Source organism: Megalobrama amblycephala, linkage group LG1, assembly GCF_018812025.1.
Source record: "Megalobrama amblycephala isolate DHTTF-2021 linkage group LG1, ASM1881202v1, whole genome shotgun sequence".
Classification (NCBI taxonomy): domain Eukaryota; kingdom Metazoa; phylum Chordata; class Actinopteri; order Cypriniformes; family Xenocyprididae; genus Megalobrama; species Megalobrama amblycephala.
In genome coordinates, this window is record NC_063044.1 from 28,886,989 (window position 1) to 28,907,215 (window position 20,227).

The following is a 20,227-nucleotide window of genomic DNA, read 5'->3' on the forward strand; positions in this document are numbered from 1 at the left end:
ACTTAAATGATTTTAGCAAATGGCTGCAATATAACAAAGAGTGAAAAATTTAAGGGGGTCTGAATACTTTCCATACCCACTGTATATGTGAAACAGAACTATATTCAGAAAGTGGCCTGGAAGGGCCACCCTGAACAACTGTCTTGATGGGGCAGACAGACAACTTCAATGGCAGCATAAGAGGCTGCAAAGTACCCTCATGACAATCCACCTAACACAATCCAATGAGCAGTGTACTTAGTAAAAACACCTTTTACTCTTTAAAGCAAGAGGAGTACAGTGTACGCCAACACGTATTAAGGCCTGGATGGGACTATAACCTTAACAGACACGTGGCATCAGCTCGTGGCAGTGTTTTAGGCACCAAGACCGATAAATTACCGAACCATAGGAGGTTAGATTTATCACCTGGGCCTCTGGCCAACCAGAAGTGTATACAGATAATTCTCAAAGAGAAATATACACAAACATACACCAGTATGTTCAAAAAGGCGGCCCATAAGGCCTAGCAACCTCTAAGACATACGGCGTAAGTCTAGTGGCCATTTCTAGATAGAAAATAGATCCACCCTAGGTGCTAGGTGGCTATTCAGCTCAACTAGAGTAGGAATCAGACTCAGGGAGGCAGATGTAGTTCAAACCAAACCTCAGTAAGTTTTCACCACAACATTCACCCTGAGTGGCCAGCCACTCAAAAGTACTCGGTAAAAGCACCCTATTACTCTCACAGCGAGAGGAGTACATAACTAAACTCCACATACTACACCAGAGGCCGAAGTAGGCCTACCTTAGTAAACACGTGGCAACAAGTGGCTACCGTAACCATACCAACCAATAGGCCATGTATTCAGAGATTTTTCCAAAGAGGGAATACATAAAATGCTGCCATACATTGTGAACAGGCCTGTTTAGGGCCTATCTGTCAGCGATGGGGTGTGGCCGATGGTGGTATGGCTTCCCAGGCATCCTGCCAACATGTAAACTAAAAAGGAGGCCTTATTAGAAAAAGCCTGTGGCAGTGTAAACTATGTGAGCAAACTATGATCAGCTAACAGCACTTGTTAGAAATACAATTGCTAACTAGAAGGAGGCTAATTAACCATGAGAGCCTACAATCAAAGTTATATGCAATATAGCTGTTAACAAGATCAAAAAGGGAGCTAACAGAAACCAGCTTTTCTCAAAACGTGGTTCTATACTACCCTGAGTATGCAATCCAACAGGTGATGCATCCAGTAACACCAATAAATCTACTAATGGGGAATATTAGGTCACCAATGTCTCCAATAGCGGCTACATGAAAAAGCCTGCTATTATGAGAACAGGTGCTAACCTGTGGCAGCATAAGTAAGCTCACATATAATGTAGGGCAAAAGTCTAGAACTTCAAAGCAAACGCTTTGATGCATATGCTATTTTCAAAGAGGTAAATAATATTCTCCATACAGATTCTCAAATCTGTACTGAGCCATAGAGGACGGATGCTAAACACTAGCAACATCAACTCAAACTTGATTAAAGAAAACAAGTAGCTCAGAGGAAAAAAACATTTTCCATAGCATAAAAGTTCTAGAAAGTGGGGCCTAGCACACACAGCATGACTTATCTATGCAAAGATAAGGGCCTACCACCTGAGATAACAGCATCAGGAAGTCTAAAAACAGTCTACAACCTAGCTGTTAAACTCAACAATTGCACCTACATAGCAAGGGGATAATAGGCATACGGCCTAACAACTCCCTCGGGAGGAGGCCAGAACTAGGAAATATACAACCTGACAAGGGAAGTATACATAGGGTTATATGTAAATAACAGACCTAAACTAGCTCTAGTCTGGCCGCTAAGCTACGGGCCTTCTTACAGGGCCACAAGCCTAGTGAAACCTGTGCTTCACCTCCAAATCTCATGGATATGACAAAGAAAGCGAAGCTCACAAGCAAACTATGTCAGGCGGCCGATTAAGGCCGACCTAAACATACATATTAACTGAAGTGATGAGTGCTAGAGAAAACATGATAGAACAATACGACGGATATCGCATTTTGCACAAAATTAATGACTTTTCAATACCGACCAGATTCTTTAATGATTTTGGCGGAATTTTTTTTTGAAAATGGCGTTTATCATGTTTTGGAACCAAACTCACATGTATACATCGTCTCAATTGTATATTTATTGTCTTCAAAAGTGTTTATCTGTATGTTAAAGCGATCTCTGGAAGCCTGTTAGTTCCTGGAATGTCACATGATATGCCTCTTCTTTTACTGAGATACTTGTGGACTAAAGGTGCACAGAGTAAAAAAAAAAAAACACAGTATCCAGTGTTCACAGTGATGACAATAAATATTGAATAAATATTACTCCTCTGTATAGAAAATTGATACAAACATATGAGAATCCATCAATATTTCTCCAAATGTGCATGCTTTTAAGCATATTAAGAAATTACGGTCAATATAAGATTTTAAGTGTCAAAATGTGAAGCTTGAGTCTTAGATCTTTTTAATGATGTATGCCAGATAGCAAAATACAATCGGGCCATTTCTGGTTAGATTCTCGCCTGCCGGAAACTTACCACTCGGCCCGCTTCCATCTGCTGCACTCGGACCAGATGCCTGGTGTACTCACTGCCCGATTCCGGCCCGAGTCAATCGAAAATCGTTACCATGCCGACGCTGCCGCAATCAAGCCGGTATCGGGCCGTCACAAATGTGCACAGCGCGCCAGAAACGGCCCAGCCCCGTTTATACTGTATATCTACCATACTGTTCATACATTTTTCATTGAAATTTGACTGCAGCCAACCGCTTACTTACATTTTAATATTATAAATTATAATACATAAATAACATTACTTAAATCTATACAAACATCACATTATTATGAAAAGCAATTATATGTCCATTTGAAAAGAACTCACTTGATCTGGTTGGCATGAAAACATTTTATTTACAAAACAATTAAAAAACTATATTACATCAAATAACAGCAGTTGTTATACAAGTATTCCAAATATTTACCACATTTTGAAAAATTATACACTGGTATTTACTTATACATAGAGTGTAAAATTGAATAAGTATAGACAAACTTAATGTTTTAAAATAGCAAAATAATGAGCTGAATAACTTAGTGTGTAACTTTGTACAAACCTAGAAAACCAAAAACACACAAGTGTATAACCAACAGTGGATGCAGAAAAGGGAAAGTCAGATCTGTGTCCAGTTATCTGAGAAAACATCACGCAACTAGCATTTCAACTCAACTGAAGTTACCTTAAGTGTTGAAGCTCACTCCCCAGTAAGTATCTAGTTCAGCCTGCAAGTAAACAAAGATTGTAAAAGTTTACTTATCATAGATAAAGCTACTGCTAGTTTATTTACATGAATGTAGGAATAAAATCACATTTCTCAGATCAGTGTGCTTAACAAAAAGCAGCAACACACTTATATAATGTATATGGACTGTGATGACGGGGGAGAAAAAAGGAAGGTAACGTTAAAATTGTTGCCCTACATTCTCTTCATTAAGATATCCTTACAAAATCAAATAAGAAAAAAACAAACAAAAAAAAGTTTTGCTTTACTTACATTTTAAGTTGGCTCCAGACGCTTGTGAATATCTTCTACGCTGAAAGGATTCTTCAGGTAACGTCGGTTAGAGCAATGATGTGACGTGGATGACAGCAATTTACATCGCTCAGTGAACTTAGAAATAATGATTAAAGTAGCGGAGTTTACTCTGGTTTACATTCCACCTGTAAAGAGCAAATAGTATAAAAGTATCTATTAACAAAGGTTACATGGTCTAACTGAATGTGCCTAACTTTACTTGAACTTACCAGCTTTCTCATTGACTGCAACATCTCCTTGCTAGTTCAGTCAGAAGATGATGTCTATGGTGTTATTTCCTCAGGGCTTGCACTGCTCGGTGTCTGAGGATTAAAATCTGCCATTTCTTCAGCGATGATAACACTTCTCTTGATTATTACAAAACAGACAAATATTAAAAGCAATTTATGGCATGAGAAATAATCACTAATTCATGTGCGTCTTAACATGCTGAGTGAAGAAGCAGCTAGTAGCAACAAAAGCTGTGATTGTGTTTGTGTTGTCCAGTATTAACAGTCATAAGCATCTGTAAAAGTAAATTCTGCTCACATTTAGCAACTGAAGAAGATCTCAGAAATACTAATGCATAGGATTTCAGTACATTCTAATCATTAAAAAAAATAAAAAAATAAAATAAAAAACAGTGAAACTAGCTGTATGTATTTAGTTAATTGAGGTTAGGCCTATTTGAAAACAATGATTTTCTATGACAGTATAAACATCCTCTTCGCTCACCTTCTTGAAGAAATGGGGAATAAAACAACTGTTGCTTATTACAATTGCATTTATAATAATCTATGAGCGTGGAAACTGAAAACAAACAAACCTGCTCTTTCTCGTGAATGCAGGGCCGCCATCATCCTCTTCCTCAGCTCTTTGTTTGCAGATCGGAGTGTTGATCGTCAAAGTTTAGTGCAGCGTAAACACTCGAGATCCACATACCAATGCTTAGATCAAATATGGAAAAGTTTTCGTCCGTTTATTAGCTGTAGTGGCATACCGAAACTTTGCAGACAAGCCAAGCAGACCCGGCGCCAGACACAAATTCACGGACGGGCATTACATTTTTTTCAGGGGGGCACAAATGAGATCAACCTTATTGCATAATAGCATTAATTATGAATTAAATGGACCAAAAAAAAAAAAAAAAAAAACGAGGAAGAACTAAACAAACGTCGCATGGGCTCGACGTTGCCCGGGACAAGTTGATTTTTTAAAGGGGCAAGTGAAAGAGAATTTTACTGGCCTGGCCTGATTAAAACGCCAATAACAAAAAATGACTAGAGAATCACCAAAATGCGATAATGCTTCTGCATTCATTTAGTCTAAGTGGCTTAGTGCATAATAATATCGATATTATCGATAGTGCATAATAATATCCTGCCGCTGATGTAATGTACTGACGCTAACAAAATGTTGCGCTGTTGAGGCGCCCGCGCTGCCCCTCTATGAGGGGCGGTCCGTGACAGTTCTAAGGCTAAGCAGGCGAATATGGCAAGCCGCATTAACATTTAACAGCTAGACTGGATATGTGTTGCGGATATCTGTATTTCAGTTTTGCCTCGTCGAAAAGAACATTTCGGATATCCGCAACTACGTTCTTCCTATCCATAATTGTCATTTCAGATATCCACAAAGACATTCTTCCTAGGACAAATGACATCACTTTTGCCATTCATTTTTATGGGGTTTATCATTACAGATATCTACAATTCAGTTGCAGATATCCACTATGTGAATTACGGATATCTGTAACTGAATTGTAGATATCTGTAATTCCAGTTTGAGATATCTACAGTTTGATTCTGACTAGTCACAACTCCAGTTCAAGATATCTTTAATTTAACTCAATTTAAGATATCTACATGTTCCTTTTCAGATATCTCAAATTAAGTTTTGACTAGGCGAAATGACGTTGTAGATATCTGTAACCGGAATTATGACTAGTCAAAATGGCGTTGTAGATATCTCAAACTGGAGTTAGGGATAGTCATAATTTAATTGTAGATATCTATTATCAAGTTATGGATATCTTGAAATGAATTTTGATTAGAGATATCTGAAATTTGAGATATCTGTAACTTTCATTCCGCCTAGTCAAAATGTAATTGCAGATATCTCGAATTAGAGTTTTGACTAGGCCAAATGACGTTGCAGATATCTTTATGCAAATTAGGCCGGCACTTTTAGGCAGGAGCTGAGCGTGTTGTTGTTCTAATCATTCAAATGGCACCTGTTAACTTGTAATTAGCACTGATTGGCACCATGCCGTCACTAGTCATAATGACGTTTGAGATATCTTTAACCTTCATTCTGCCTAGGCAAAACTGAATTACGGATATCTGCAATTGTCATTTAAGATGTGTGACGCGTTGAATGTCGTTTTCAATGACGTCATTGCAGATATCTGTAATTCAGTTTTGCCTAGTCAAAACTGCATTACAGATATCTCTATCTGTCGTTTCGACTAGTCACAATTACGTTACAGAATGACAATTCCAACTATCCAAAATGTAATTATGACTAGTCAGAAAGATGTTGGTGATATCTACAACGTTAATTCCGGATAGTCAAACTTAACTTTTAAATGTTAAAACGGCTTTCCATAGGCGAAGGATAAGGCGCAGTCTACCCTTACGTCGCCGTCAGACCGTGTCAAATTTTGAATGGGATTGATAGGGAGGGCAGACGATAGACCCGCGGCGACGTCACTGTAGATCTAATCGTAGGCGGCGACGTGACGGCGGCGGGGGGGACGCCAAGATGGCCGAATGAGTAGGTGCTTTTTACCGAGCTCTGCAAAGAAAGTTTTGGGAACGGTGAAACTAAATTTATTATCTCGCCAAGCACTATTATTTTGCTTTCATAAATACTACAGCACTCGTAAAACGAGATATTGAGCAATGCCAAACCAACGCGAAAGGAAAAGAGGCCAAGAAAGCACCGGACAGAAGCTAAATCCAGATGCTAGCAACATTAAGGCTGGCAATGTTTTAGTTGATAACTGTCACAATTATACCTCCACTTCCTTGCCTCTCGCCTCTGCGGAAGTTTTTATGGATGAATTTCCAATGCTTCCTGTCACTCCCAGTAAGTCGCCAGCTTCGAAGAAAATTATGTACTCAGTCGGATCTGACCAAGCCAACTCCAACGATATCATAGCTAGCCTCTCAGCTCTGATAAACACGCGGTCAGACAACATTGAAAGCATGGTCAGTACCAATGCACTTAAAATTGAAGGTCTTAAAAAGACAATTGACTTTGTGTGTGCAGAGATCAAGGATGTAAAAAGTAAAGTGTGTACACTCGAGGTGAAAATGGCAAAAGAAGAAAAACGAATAGACACATGTCAGCAAAGGGTCTCGGAGTTAGAGAGATACTCCAGAAGATGGAACCTTAGACTTTATGGAGTTGAAGAATCAGAAAAAGAAAACGTACGGAAGAAGGCCATCGAGGTCTGTCAGGCTGTTCTGCCGGAGGAAAAGAATAAGCTGGCTGACGCTATCGATACCGTACATCGGCTCGGCACTAAACGGCAGAATGACTACAAACCCAGAGGCATCATCATCCAATTCATTGCACGTGTCTATAGGGACGGCGTATGGAAAGCTGCGAAGACATCACCGCACCTGCGCGACAACGGATTAAGATTTGCGGAGGATCTCTCTAAAGAAGACCGGGAACGAAGAAGCAAACTTTGGCCAGTGATTAAAAAAGCCAGAGAGGAGGGCAAACCAGCCTTCTTCGTTGGTGGTCGCGGATTTGTCAACGGATTAGAAGTCCCCCTGCCCACCTGAGATAAGGACTTGCCTGCTGCCTGTTAACACAAGGACACCCACTGGTTTGATTTGCACTGCATTCAGAGTTGATTTTGTAATGTTATAGTTTTTGTTGGACTGTTACTAGGACTTTACAAAGGCACGTTAATTTACGAAAAGCTGCCACCTTTTTTTTTATTACCATTTAATAAACGAGGCAGCTGTTTAGGGACGCTGCGCTTTTTAGTTGGCTAAACAATATATATATTTTACACCGTTTTTTTGTTGTTTATATGAAGCAGAGCTCGGTCTCCTTATCCGGTATTACCTTTCTAACTAACTGGTTATTGATCACTTTCTAGTTTATTCCTTGTTCGTGTTCGTTAATAACTTTGTCTTTATCTATTGTTTCTTTAAATGTCAGGGGATTAAGACAGATTTGTAAAAGGAAAGCCTTATTTTTATTTGCCAAACAACTTCGTACTGATTTTTGTTTTTTTCAAGAGAGCCATTCCACATCTGCTGATGTCAATTTTTGGAAATCTCAATGGGCTAACGATATTTGGTTCTCTCAAGGCACGGAGAGATCTGCTGGAGTAATCACGCTTAAAAATACTTTCTCAGGTGATATCTTACACTCAGACTGTGACTCCCTAGGGCATTACGTATGTCTTATAATAAGAGTTGACAACATTTATAGCATAATTATTAATATTTACGGTTACAATAATAAACTTGAGAATGATAAATTACTTGATTCAATAGAGGAAAGAATTACTTTTTGGCTCACCAGATACCCAAACTCTCTAATTTTAATTGGCGGAGACTTTAATGTTGCCCTAGATAATGCTATTGATAGGTGGCCCCCTGGGCGGCCCTCATCCATCAGCACAAACATTAAAAGACTAATGGGAAGATTTAACATTGTAGATGTATGGAGAGAGAAATTTCCTGATGGAAGATCCTTTACTTGGAGCAACAGGTCAGGATCCAGCCAATCTCGTATTGATTTCTGGCTATTATCCAGTAACATTGATAAAGAGAAAGTTACAGTTAATATCCATGCCACACCCCTTACTGACCATAGAGCAATTCATATAAACATTCAATTTAGTGCTTCTAATACATTTTATAGATCTTGCTACTGGAAATTAAACAATTCCCTGTTAAAACATGAAAAGGTTAAGGCTGAAATTATTAGATTAATAACTCATTTTTACAACAAGGCTAAAAAGGAAAAATCATACAACACTAACTGGGAATTGCTTAAGTTCGAGTCTGGAAAATTCTTGAGACAGTATGGAAGTTCTACTGCCAAAGCTAAAAGAGCAGAAGAAGATGAAATCATAAATACAATTTCCTCATTTTATCAGAGACCACCCGAGGAAGTTTCAGAGGAGGATAAACTACTTCTTTTACAACTCCAAAACAGATTAGACGAATTATATCGACAAAAAGCAGAGGGAGCCTTCGTAAGGTCTAGAAAAAGATGGCTGGAGGAGGGGGAGCAAAATTCTGCTTACTTTTTCCGTCTTGAAAGATACCGATCTAAAATTAATTCCATCTACAAGTTAAATATTAATGGGGTCGTTACTGATGATGCTAAATTAATTTCAGATTTTTGTTCAAAATTCTATAGCAATTTATACAGCACAAAATTTAATAAAGAAGTTACATCTCATTTTTTGAACTCAATAAATAATGTTAAAAATATTGACGAGGCAGACAAAAATTATTGTGACACCCCTCTTACATTGGCAGAGGTCATTGATTCCATTGCTCAACTTAAAAACAACAAGTCCCCCGGCACTGACGGGTTGACTGCAGAATTTTACAAGGCATTCTCAGAACTTTTAGCCCCTTTTTTATTACAGGTTTTTATGGAGAGTATAGAGAATAATTCCCTTCCTCCTAGCCTCACTCAAGGGCTGGTCACACTGATTCCCAAGCCTAGGAAAGATCCACTCTTTATTGACAGCTGGAGACCCATTTGTCTGCTAAACAATGATTACAAAATAATGGCGTCAATATTTGCCAATAGAATTAAAGAAACTCTTGAAACTATTATAGATGAGACACAATCAGGCTTTATGAGAAACAGGCATATCTCTAATAATATTAGACTAGTATTAGATATTCTTGACTACTCTGACTTAATATCTGAAGATGGCTTCATCCTCCTCTTAGACTTCTACAAGGCGTTTGATACAATAGAACATCAATTTATTTTTCTATCTTTAGAGAAATTTGGTTTTGGGGACTTTTTCAGCAAAGCAATTAAAACCTTATATGCTAATGGAAATAGCTCTATAAAACTGAAAAATGGAACTTCCCCCAGATTTAATCTGGAACGAGGCATTCGTCAGGGATGCCCAATTTCCCCTTATTTGTTTCTACTTTGTACACAGATTCTCACAACTTATGTATGTAATAGTGCTATACAAGGAATCTCTATTGCGAGTAGGGATATCATCATTAGTCAGCTTGCTGACGATACCACAATCTTTTTAAAAAATGCAAGCCAGATACCTGTCACCATTCGAGTAATTAACCAGTTTTCAGAGGCCTCTGGTTTATGCCTAAATATTAATAAATGTGAGCTGCTGCCTTTAAAAGACTGTGATATACAAACTATTTGCAACATTCCGATCAAGAAAGAAGTATCGTACTTGGGTATTATTATCTCTAAAGATCAGAAAATTAGATCTCAGTTAAATTTTTCTCCAATCATTAAAAAAACTCAGAACAAACTGAACCAGTGGTTGCAAAGGGACTTATCTTTAAAAGGCAGAGTGTTGCTTACCAAGGCTGAAGGGATATCACGGCTTACATACGCAGCTCTCTCTTTACATTTGGACAGTAAAATCTGTAAAGACATTGATAAAATGCTTTTTGACTTCATCTGGAAAAATCGTATCCACTATATCAAAAAAAGTGTTGTTATGAATAAATATGAATCTGGTGGGCTTAATTTTTTGGACTTCAATACTCTAAATAATACATTTAAGATTAACTGGGCTAAGCATTTTCTTAAAAACCCAGTTTCGATTTGGAATTTTATTCCCCATTATATATTCTCTCGTTTTGGTGGTCTGGACTTTATTTTGAATTGTAACTACAATGTAGAAAAACTTCCTGTAAAACTGTCCACTTTTCATAAGCAGGTCCTTTTAGCTTGGTCTCTTATTTACAAGCATAATTTCTCACCCCACAGGTACCTAATTTGGAATAACAAAGATATTTTATATAAGAACAAGTCTTTTTATTTTGAGAGTTGGGTACGTAATCAGATTCTGCTGGTGGACCAGTTATTTAATGCAGAAGGGCGACTTTTCTCCTATAGAGAATTTCTATCAGCATATAACATTCCTGTTACGCCGAAAGAATTCGCAATCGTATTTGATGCCATTCCATCAGGCACAATCATGCTTTTTAAGTATTCTAGCAGACTTTCACCTACTTCTGTCTCCCTTCCTGATGTGGCTGACTCACCAGTTGGAAGAATCTGTTTTTCCCATCTTCCACATAATAATAAGAATATCCGTGCGTTATTTCAGAAAGAAGATTGTTTCTATTCCAAATGTTACATTTTATTGGAACCGATTTGTAAATGACATTGACTGGAAAAAGGTTTGGATGATTCCTCACAGATATTTATTAGTAAACAAGGTGAAAGAAGTATCTTTCAGAATAATTCACAGATATTACCCTGCTAATCATTACATGATTAAATTTAAAAGGGACATCAATACAAACTGTTCTTTTTGTGAAGACCACCCCGAAACAGTTTTGCACCTATTTTGGTATTGCCCACACACCAGAACATTTTGGCAAAAGCTCAGCAGATTCATCATTGACCATATTTATAAAGACTTTGCCTTATTGTGGAAGGATGTTATTTTTTGTTTTTATAAAAGTCAAAGTAAAGAAAAAACGTACTTCCTTATAAATTTATTAATACTTTTGGCAAAATTTCACATTCATAAATGTAAATTCAGCTCTAAAAAACCTTGTTTTGTACTTTTTATCCATGAAGTTGAACGTTATATTAATCTGATTTCTGGCTCAAACAACAAAAAGGCTGTTAAAACTATCAGCATATGGTCCTCCTTCACTTTGTAATGACCTGTAAGCTTCCCCTGGCTATTTTATTTTATTTTATTTTTTATTTTTTTATTTTTTTTCTCTCTGTTTATCTCTATGTTTTTTGTATGTTATGTATATTATGGCTAATCACCTGTGATTTGTACCTTTTTGCAATTAAAAAAAAAAACAAAAACAAAAAAAAACAGCAGTTTTGACGCGGAAATGAGGCCGCGGCCATCTTAAAAAAAAAAAAAAAAAAAAAAAAGACGTGACGGCGGCGTACGTGAGAAATTTACATAAAAAATTACATGTGATTGGTACGTCTGAAATATGTACGTCGCATCATATGACGCCTGATCATCATACTTTGCATCATATGACGCCTTTAAACGCATTTAAAAATTTCCATTAGTAGATGTAGGCTATTTGTTATAGACTATTGATTTTACAATAATTAGTTAACTAACTAGTGGCAACAGTGCATAAGAATTCTAAATTTATTTCATGTAGGCTATTATGAGTGTGTGTGTGTGTCTTTGTGTGTATTGGCTGTTACGTTAGTGTTGAAGTGAACAAATTAAACATGTTTTGAAAATTTAAAGGCATTATTTTAACTTGGATGACATAGCCCTCAAAGCTTATGCTCAATTTTTCTATATCTCTTTTTGTTCTTTCGTGATCTTGCCTGAATTTTCTTTGTCATTTAACATTTTCTTCAACATGAGGTGGAGAACAAGTTATCCTAGAAAACATTCTTGGTTTCATGGATATAGTTTGTCTATTTGGGAAAATAAGAAGTTACAAAAAGTATAAACAGTAAAAAGATGATGGTAGAAAGGATTCTTATTATTATATTATTATTATTATTATTATTACATTTGTTACAACGAAGGAATACTAACATGGTAACTTCTGACCAAAAAGAGGAGCAGTTATAATAGATGTATGAATTTCTGATGCTCAGGAGAACAGCAAATTTTAAACCAGGGGTTGTCAGCTATGGTCTTTAAGGTCCATTTTACTGCAGAGTTTAGCTCCAACCCTATTCAGTTGAGAACTCCTGGTTTAGAATTTGCTGTTCTCACCCTGAACTATTATAATTTTATTTTTGGTATTATAACCACTGCTCTAAATCATCAGCAATTTCATCTGCAACCCGAAGGCTTGGATATTAACCTTGTCCACTAGATGGAGCTATAAAATAAGGAATCATTTTAGGCTTATATTATTAATTTGTTTTCTATCCCTTTGAATAGAAATAAATGCATGTATTTATCTAATTAATTTGTGTAACTTGTGTATTAACAGTATAGTTAATTTTCATGCAAGTTTGTGAAATGTGAAACAGTAATAGCCTATTTGATGGTGGAAAAATATATATTTTAATATTATTAATTTTAAATCATATACATGATGAGATGTGTTAACTTACCTGCATTTTTCCATATTTTGTTTTTTTTTATTATTTATAATTATTTATTATTAATTTAGTAAAGTTTTATTTAACAGGCGGTGATTTCAATAAATATTAGTAGTAGCAAGTAGGCTATTGCTTTGAAAATAACAAAATCAAGTCCATCACTTGAAGAAAATGCATTCCTCCCTTCACTCTAAAGAAAAATGGTTTTAAACGGTACCAAATTATGGTTCTTCAGCTTGTAGCAATAGCAGAACCCGTTTTGGTGCTAAATAGATCCAAGGATCCATAAAGAAATAAACTTCTAATTTTTTATCCTTTGAAAGTGGTATAAAGGACGCTGGTGTTGTAAATAATGTGTTTAATAATAGTTTATTTTCAGTACGATTAGTATATTATTATCTTTAAATTATAAAACTGTAAATGGTTGAGCTCCAGAAAACCATTAATGAGGTGGCTATGACGATTACAGCTTTGAAAAACAAAAAAGCAGGAATAAAGAAATGCATATAAAGGGGTTATTCATGAGAGCAATGCAGTTCTAAATAGAACTGTTACTATAATCATATTTTTGAGGGACATAGAAATGTCTTCCATAAGTCTACTTTTAATTTTTATTTTCCAGAGAAGAAAGAAAAAGAAATACGTGTTTGGGACAACATACACATCTCTATCCCTTTAACCCTCTGGTACTGTTCAGGGTAGCGTTTCCCAAAAGCATCGTTAGCCTAAGTTGATCGTAGCTCCATTGCCACCAATGCTTTTGGGAAACGCAGCCCAGTTCAACAGTTGAGTTTGTGGCAGAACCATTTACGGTCCTTGTATTATTTTATTAACCACTACATAGCTATTTTAGTTATGAAAAAAAAAAAATTATATAAACGTTAGGCCCTAAGTCAAAACGAATTCATTTAAATCTAAACTGAAACAGAAACCTGCGTTATAACCTACCTCTCTAATTTGGCACAAACCCAATTGTCGATTTGGACCCTAAACTATTTAAACGCTTTTTCACACATAACCTTTTATATGTTTGGTTGAATGTATGTTATTTTGACAATTAACAACTGCAATGTCAAGTTACTAAAACTGATATGTTTTGTGTCCGCGTGATGAGGCGCCGACGCGTTCACTTGAATTTTCTTATAAAAGCGGAAACAACTTAAAATAATCAGACATTTATGGTCACATAGATGCAATACCATTCAAATCTGTGAAGGGTTAAATATGCCTATTAGTTTTGTACACTCACAATAAAAAAACTTTGCTCGGTTTCCTTTCTGTGAACTTCTCAAATGAACCGAGACTCATATACTCTAGTCTAATTGTCACATTTTCCCCCTTTCATTTTGTTAATAGGCTATGTTATGCGCATAGACATAGGCTATCCTTTTATATAATTCAATCCTTTTATTCGTTCACAGAAGTGCTGCAGATGCGTGATTATAATGAATCCTCATGTTTTGTTGTTTATTTTGCTATTTGTTCATGTAGGCCTAGGCTAAAACTAAACCCCTGGGATTTTTTTTTTTGATGATTCACAGACACTTATCAGTTCTAATTTTGTTTAATTAATTTAATTTAATCTTGTCGGTTAATGAAAAGATGATCGCGTCAGTTGAAAGTCAGGGGGAAAAAACACAGAAATGATACTGACAAGGCAACAATCATTTTCTTTCAGTTTAAGTTTTTCAACTAATATTTATATTTTCTTATATTTTAGGTTTATTTCGATTAGCATAAATGTTTTAATAGTTTTTGTTATTAATTAACTATAATAACCCTGCCTAGGCAAAACCACAGAACTGCATTACAGTAAATTTTCCCGCTGTATAAGTGTTACGGTATGGTGGTGTAGAGATGAGGCAGATACGGATTTCCACAATAACATAGAACTTTAATCAAACAAAGGCAAGGAGAAACCAAACATACGCTTAACACAAACAGAGAACGGACGAGGAGTGAAGGGAGTGAGTGCAATATATGGGAGTGCAGACAATAGAGTCCAGGTGCAGGTGATGAGTGCTGATGAGGAGCTGACGAGGGAAGTGAGTGCAGGTGTGGAGAACAGGAGGATCTTGGGAATTGAAGTCCAGGGAAACAAGGGTTCTGTGACATTACCCCCCCCTCCCGGTAGGCGCGTCCTCGCGCCGTAGATGAAACAACCGGGAGGGGGGCGGGCGCCCTGGAGACCTCAAGCTGGTGCAGGGGGAGGAGCAAACTGGAGTGGAGGTCTCCAGGGCAGGTTCAAAAGCCATGGCAGGTCAGGGGCTGAAGGCAGCCATGGCGGGTCAGGGGCTGAAGGCAGCCATGGCGGGTCAGGGGCTGAAGGCAGCCATGGCGGGTCAGGGGCTGAAGGCAGCCATGGCGGGTCAGGTGCATCGGGCAGCCATGGCGGGTCAGGTGCAGCGGGCAGACATGCAGCGGGCATACATGGCGGGTCAGGTGCAGCGGGCAGCCATGGCGGGTCAGGTGCAGCGGGCAGCCATGGCGGGTCAGGAGCCGAAGCCGAATTGTCGCCGAGCCCAGGCGGCGCTGAAGGACCGGCGGGAGATGGCGGAACCAGCGGCTCCGCCGACCGAAGCGCAACCGGGGCTCCAGAAGGCCGCAGTTGAACACAGACGACAGACAACAGAGTGAACACCAGGGGGAGTGAGGAAGCCAACTGGAAACGAGGGACGGAGGGACGGAGCGGAGACGGAGGAGTACAGTCCAGAGGGGAGGGCAGGCTGACGAGGGACCAAGGTGTGAACGGGGGCAGGATGGAGACTTGTGAGGCTGGAGGACTGATGGACAACGGTGGAGACGAGGGAGGTTGGAGCCAGGGTGAAGGTAATCGCCCAGAGGTCTGAGGTGGAGATCTGGGCGAAGGGGCTTGAGGTGGAGGTGCAGTGAGTACATTAGTGGGAGGAGGCGGGAGAGGGAGGCAGGGAGGGAAAATAGTCTTTGCAAAGTTCATAATTGGAGCAGAGGGCTCGGCGGCGGCTGGAGCTGCTTGCTCGGCGGCGGAGACTGGCGCTGCTTGCTCGGCGGCGGAGACTGGCGCTGCTTGCTCGGCGGCGGAGACTGGCGCTGCTTGCTCGGCGGCGGAGACTGGCGCTGCTTGCTCGGCGGCGGAGACTGGCGCTGCTTGCTCGGCGGCGGAGACTGGCGCTGCTTGCTCGGCGGCGGAGACTGGCGCTGCTTGCTCGGCGGCGGAGACTGGCGCTGCTTGCTCGGCGGCGGAGACTGGCGCTGCTTGCTCGGCGGCGGAGACTGGCGCTGCTTGCTCGGCGGCGGAGACTGGCGCTGCTTGCTCGGCGGCGGAGACTGGCGCTGCTTGCTCGGCGGCGGAGACTGGCGCTGCTTGCTCGGCGGCGGAGACTGGCGCTGCTTGCTCGGCGGCGGAGACTGGCGCTGCTTGCTCGGCGGCGGAGACTGGCGCTGCTTGCTCGGCGGCGGAGACTGGCGCTGCTTGCTCGGCGGCGGAGACTGGCGCTGCTTGCTCGGCGGCGGAGACTGGCGCTGCTTGCTCGGCGGCGGAGACTGGCGCTGCTTGCTCGGCGGCGGAGACTGGCGCTGCTTGCTCGGCGGCGGAGAACTTGGCTCTGCGGCGGAGACTGGAGAACTTGGCTCTGCGGAGACTGGAGAACTTGGCTCTGCGGAGACTGGAGAACTTGGCTCTGCGGAGACTGGAGAACTTGGCTCGGCGGAGACTGGAGAACTTGGCTCGGCGGAGACTGGAGAACTTGGCTCGGCGGAGACTGGAGAACTTGGCTCTGTCCAAAAGTCTATAAGCCAGGCCACCTCACTTGGTGGCTCGCACAGGGTTGGAGCTGCAGGCTCGGAAAGGGCTGGAGCGGGCTCGTTCATCCCCTCAAATACAATTAAAATCCCCACAGGCACTGGAGCTGGCTCTGTGGGGACTGGAGCGGGCTCTGGAGAGACTGGAGCGGGCTCTGGAGAGACTGGAGCGGGCTCTGGAGAGACTGGAGCGGGCTCTGGAGAGACTGGAGCGGGCTCTGGAGAGACTGGAGCGGGCTCTGGAGAGACTGGAGCGGGCTCTGGAGAGACTGGAGCGGGCTCTGGAGAGACTGGAGCGGGCTCTGGAGAGACTGGAGCGGGCTCTGGAGAGACTGGAGCGGGCTCTGGAGAGACTGGAGCGGGCTCTGGAGAGACTGGAGCGGGCTCTGGAGAGACTGGAGCGGGCTCTGGAGAGACTGGAGCGGGCTCTGGAGAGACTGGAGCGGGCTCTGGAGAGACTGGAGCGGGCTCTGGAGAGACTGGAGCGGGCTCTGGAGAGACTGGAGCGGGCTCTGGAGAGACTGGAGCGGGCTCTGGAGAGACTGGAGCGGGCTCTGGAGAGACTGGAGCGGCTTGCTTCCTCCTCCTCCGCTTACGGGACCCAGTTGAGGATTGTGGGTTCCGTGTGGGGCAGGCAGGGAGTTCGCTGGAGGGGTATGCGGAGGAAGCCGGAGGTTGACTGACTGGCCCGGCCAGCCGTGTTTCTGGATGGACTGGAGACATACACTTATCCTGAACCTCATCCACGAAGAATTTGGAGCCATTTAACCACAAAATAAAATTGATTGTTTCGCTTAAGGAGAAACGATAATCAGGTTCATCAAAACGGATAGTGTTGTCGTCCAGTCCATCCAGAAACAGGGAGATTAAACATGCTTCAGGCCAGTCAGACAAGAAAGCAAGCTCAACGAACTCCTCCACATACCTTTCCAGCGAACGACCCACCTGAAGAAGCCCGATGAGCCGATCGCCAGTTGCCAGATGGGAGAGAGGCCTTGGAGGAGCAGGAGCCAGGGAGCTGGTGGAAGTCTCCATATTTTTTTTCTGTGGAAAATCCGGTCGGTATTGGTCCGTTCTTCTGTTACGGTATGGTGGTGTAGAGATGAGGCAGATACGGATTTCCACAATAACATAGAACTTTAATCAAACAAAGGCAAGGAGAAACCAAACATACGCTTAACACAAACAGAGAACGGACGAGGAGTGAAGGGAGTGAGTGCAATATATGGGAGTGCAGACAATAGAGTCCAGGTGCAGGTGATGAGTGCTGATGAGGAGCTGACGAGGGAAGTGAGTGCAGGTGTGGAGAACAGGAGGATCTTGGGAATTGAAGTCCAGGGAAACAAGGGTTCTGTGACAATAAGCCACGAATATTTACAAAGATTCACGAATTATAATTCCGTCTTGGACACAATCTCAGGCCGGGAGTCTCATGCTCATCGAGGCCAATAAACCTACATCTATTGTTGAAAACATAATTTACATTTACATTACTTTTAAGAAATTTGTGATCAGAATAGTAATTTCCTATATTTTGTTATATTTAATTTCTTGAAAATAATAGGCTATTAAAATGACTTAATCTCCTGAAAACAATATCGCATATAATCTGATATTGTGAGCTAATTTATTCACACATTGTATGGTCAGCTTTTTAATTAAAATTCTTACCACTATCAAAAGTAAAAGCTCAGAATGACATATCCCAGAATATTATGTTTCTAGATTATAATTATACATTTTACGTGCTTGAATTTGAAGTTGGTAATAGTCGTGAACATAACATAAAATTGCTACTTTGGTGGTGTATAATTTGTACAGTCATTAATCAATAATTTGTACAGTCATTAAACAGTAGGCTATACAACTTTGTATGCAATGCACCATTTGTATCTAGGATATATCCAGTGTCATCAGAACACAGAAAAGTAAAAGAAAAAAAAGTGATTGATAAAGAAAATACGAACACATAGGAAAAAACATGAGGGTAAGATATTAATTTATTGTGGTGGCAACGTGCCCCTTCTCCGGCGTTGGTCTCACGCGTCTGTGTTGCGACGTAACCTTTCTCCGGCGTTAGTGTCACGCGTCTGTGATGCGACGTAACCTTTCTCCGGCGTTAGTGTCACGCGTCTGTGTTGCGACGTAACCTTTCTCCGGCGTTAGTGTCACACGTCTGTGATGCGACGTAACCTTTCTCCGGCGTTAGTGTCACGCGTCTGTGATGCGACGTAACCTTTCTCCGGCGTTAGTGTCACGCGTCTGTGATGCGACGTACTCTTTCTCCGGCGTTGGTCTCACGCGTCTGTGTTGCGACGTAACCTTTCTCTGGCGTTAGTGTCACGCGTCTGTGATGCGACGTACTCTTTCTCCGGCGTTGGTCTCACGCGTCTGTGTTGCGACGTAACCTTTCTCCGCCGTTAGTGTCACGCGTCTGTGATGCGACGTACTCTTTCTCCGGCGTTGGTCTCACGCGTCTGTGTTGCGACGTAACCTTTCTCCGGCGTTAGTGTCACGCGACGTACCCTTTCTCCGGCGTTGGTCTCACGCGTCTGTGTTGCGACGTACCCCTTCTCACACGTAAAAAGTACACGACTGTTTCCTTTGGTTGGTAATCAATGGCACGAGTCCACCCTCATACCCCTCGAGGAGAAATCGAAACAAATGAGCGCAGCATGACAAATGTTGCTTTAGGATGTTACAAGGTATGTAGGAATTCCAGCGAAGAAAAAAGTCATGTCTATTCTCTGAAAAACATAAAACAAACACAACAGAACTACTGTATGTGGAAGCTATTCACATGAACTAAAGGGTTTATCCTCTCATTTATTTAATACGCTACTCCACATAGGAAGAACAGACATGCCAACTAGTTACTGACCTGATACAGACACATATGTGAAACGGACTGATGTTGTCTTGACCTGGAGCAAGGTTTACGTGACATAACGTCACTTGGAAGTAAGCGGGGCAGCCAGAAATATGCTCAAAGGGCTGCTCAAATGGGTGCTGCAGTTCAATTTTTCACCGCAGGTTTACATCATAGGTTTACATTGGAAATTTGTGGGGCGCTGTAGAGCTGGGAGGGCTCTGAGACAGGCTGCCCCGCTTATCATGATCCATGCCTGCCGAATCCTTGCGCTATATTTTAATATACCCTGCTCACTTTACGACTAGAAAATCTGAAAAATATTTGTTGCAGAATGCTGGAATGCTTACAATATATTATTATTTCAGTCTATTTTTGGATGAATATTTTGTTGGGCTATGCCCCAACCCAGACGAGCCGCGGCAGTAAAAATTCAAAATGTGGAGTTTTTATATTTATGACAGTTAATCACACGACATCACACGACCAAGAGTGCCGAATAATACCATCACGACTGAAAATGTGACACTGATTTCATATGGCAGTTCTATAAACAAGTAATTAATATGAATTTACTTACATTTTAGACGCAATATTGACTGTTTTCATGGCGGCGGGACTGAAGCCAAGAGAGCCGCGTTCGCGGCAGTCACGTGAAGTTAACTTTAGCGAGTTCCTTTATAAGCGTTTGCTAAGTAAAAATG

The 20,227-nt window shown here is 41.0% G+C and overlaps 1 protein-coding gene and 1 long non-coding RNA gene across 2 annotated transcripts in view; both read right to left on the reverse strand.

Moving 5' to 3' along the window:
• LOC125266935 (obscurin-like) overlaps positions 1-20,227 on the reverse strand; it is a 251,851-nt gene that overhangs the window by 132,808 nt on the left and 98,816 nt on the right.
• Positions 2,872-4,429, reverse strand: LOC125266973. The gene is made up of 3 exons (XR_007184591.1): positions 3,841-4,429; positions 3,590-3,756; positions 2,872-3,317 (listed from the first exon to the last, which is right to left on the reverse strand). It is a non-coding gene; the product is annotated as an uncharacterized LOC125266973 (long non-coding RNA).